A 2,500-nucleotide genomic window follows, 5' to 3' on the forward strand; every position below is an offset into this window, starting at 1 on the left:
TGGGGCTTAACCTAACCTAAGTTGGGGCTTAACCTAACCTAAGTTGGGGCTTAACCTAACCTAAGTTGGGGCTTAACCTAACCTAAGTTGGGCCCTAACCTAACCTAAGTTGGGCCCTAACCTAACCTAAGTTGGGCCCTAACCTAACCTAAGTTGGGCCCTAACCTAACCTAAGTTGGGCCCTAACCTAACCTAAGTTGGGCCCTAACCTAACCTAAGTTGGGCCCTAACCTAACCTAAGTTGGGCCCTAACCTAACCTAAGTTGGGCCCTAACCTAACCTAAGTTGGGCCCTAACCTAACCTAAGTTGGGCCCTAACCTAACCTAAGTTGGGCCCTAACCTAACCTAAGTTGGGCCCTAACCTAACCTAAGTTGGGCCCTAACCTAACCTAAGTTGGGCCCTAACCTAACCTAAGTTGGGCCCTAACCTAACCCACGTTGCGCCCTAACCTAACCCACGTAATTGTTTGTTATATGAATCTAGAAATTCGTGTAGCGTTGCCTAATCGCAACCCTCTCAACATAGTTCGCTGCGCGCACACTCTGGTGTCCTGCGTATTGAATCATGTTACGGTGCCTACCCTCACAACATCTAGCGAGTGTTGCGTACGTTCCACATGGTCCCGCTATCCACTGTAATGTGTACTGCTATAAGACGTATATCGCCCCCCCCCCCCCCCCCCCCCTCCCCTGTCGCCTCTAGTTCGTCAGTCAGGAGTTTGCGTGTTCAATGAGCTTCGCAGCTGTGCAATGGCATCGGCATACGTACGCGGGCCACCTTCCACGTGTTCTCTCGTGCATACGTCGCAGCATGTATGTGGACTGATGTGGCGTGTCGTGACTCATAACATCCAGGCATGCAAGACCCATTGAATTCGCAAATGTAGATGGACGTCTACGTTTGCTGCCCAAGTTACGCAAATGAACTGGAAATCCGTTGTTGCGCGGTTGTTCGCGCTGGAGGTGAATCGTTGATATCGACGATCGGTACAGGTATTAACCGGTTGCTTCAGCGACACCCGTCATACCCACGAACGTGAGTGGGCATGTGGGTATGAAGCGATACGCGGCGGTGGCTGGGTGGGACCGTCCCCGGCCGGTGAGGGGGGGGCGCCCGGCGTGCTGGCCGCGCGCTGCGTGGGCGCACGCGCGGCAGCCGGCTGGTGGGGGCGCCCAGTGGCAGGCGCGCCGGCTGACGGACGCGGCAGGCGGCGCATCTGCGTGCCGGCGCACCCAGCGCGCGGCGCCGTGCGGCCAAAGTGGGTCCTCCCGGGCCCGGTGCGAAGCGCGGTGGACATCTGCAGTGTGCTGGTCCGATTGAGGACTGTGTGCGTTGAGGATGCGCCGCCGCCCGGCACTCGGCGCCGCGACGCCGTCTGCTGCTCGGTCGCCCCCGCGGTTCTCGCAGGTGGTTTGTATCGCAGCTGTGCGGATGTGTTGGCGCGTGCGCTGTGCTGGGAGAGTTCGCTTTGGCACCCAAGTGGGGCTCTGCCCCTCTGTGGCGCTGGCGTTGGAGCTGCCCGGTCACTGTTTGTGGCCGCGTGTTGTCTCCCGCCGGCAACACCACGACAGCACGCTCCCGGGCCTCTGTCGGCAGCGGCAAGCTCAGTTGGGAGCACGGGTGGTCGCACTGAAAGCGTCTACTCGCCTATCTCCGGGCGATTGCGCCTCTCTCGAACCCGACCAAGTACTTAGGACGGCGCTGCGCGCCGCCGGGACCTGAGAGGGTTTCGAGGTGTATCGTGCAGGGGAGCCCAGCCTCCTCCTGTTTGCAGAATAATTGAGCGGACGCTTGCGTGTTCGCGCGGGCCTCCGGGACACACTCCCGGGCGGCCGGCTGCTCAGCTCTAGTTGACGCAGCTCCCTGGTTGATCCTGCCAGTAGTCATATGCTTGTCTCAAAGATTAAGCCATGCATGTCTCAGTACAAGCCGCATTAAGGTGAAACCGCGAATGGCTCATTAAATCAGTTATGGTTCCTTAGATCGTACCCACGTTACTTGGATAACTGTGGTAATTCTAGAGCTAATACATGCAAACAGAGTCCCGACCAGAGATGGAAGGGACGCTTTTATTAGATCAAAACCAATCGGTCGGCTCGTCCGGTCCGTTTGCCTTGGTGACTCTGAATAACTTTGGGCTGATCGCACGGTCTTCGTACCGGCGACGCATCTTTCAAATGTCTGCCTTATCAACTGTCGATGGTAGGTTCTGCGCCTACCATGGTTGTAACGGGTAACGGGGAATCAGGGTTCGATTCCGGAGAGGGAGCCTGAGAAACGGCTACCACATCCAAGGAAGGCAGCAGGCGCGCAAATTACCCACTCCCGGCACGGGGAGGTAGTGACGAAAAATAACGATACGGGACTCATCCGAGGCCCCGTAATCGGAATGAGTACACTTTAAATCCTTTAACGAGTATCTATTGGAGGGCAAGTCTGGTGCCAGCAGCCGCGGTAATTCCAGCTCCAATAGCGTATATTAAAGTTGTTGCGGTTAA

The 2,500-nt window shown here is 57.0% G+C and overlaps 1 non-coding gene across 1 annotated transcript in view; it reads left to right on the forward strand.

Moving 5' to 3' along the window:
• The first annotated feature begins 1,862 nt into the window (after positions 1–1,862).
• LOC126219515 (small subunit ribosomal RNA) overlaps positions 1,863–2,500 on the forward strand; it is a 1,909-nt gene continuing 1,271 nt past the window's right edge. The window contains exon 1 of the ribosomal RNA XR_007542733.1: positions 1,863–2,500. This exon is cut by the window's right edge and continues 1,271 nt beyond it. This is a non-coding gene — a ribosomal RNA (small subunit ribosomal RNA).

The sequence above is a fragment of the Schistocerca nitens genome, unplaced genomic scaffold (genome assembly GCF_023898315.1).
Source record: "Schistocerca nitens isolate TAMUIC-IGC-003100 unplaced genomic scaffold, iqSchNite1.1 HiC_scaffold_182, whole genome shotgun sequence".
Lineage (NCBI taxonomy): Eukaryota > Metazoa > Arthropoda > Insecta > Orthoptera > Acrididae > Schistocerca > Schistocerca nitens.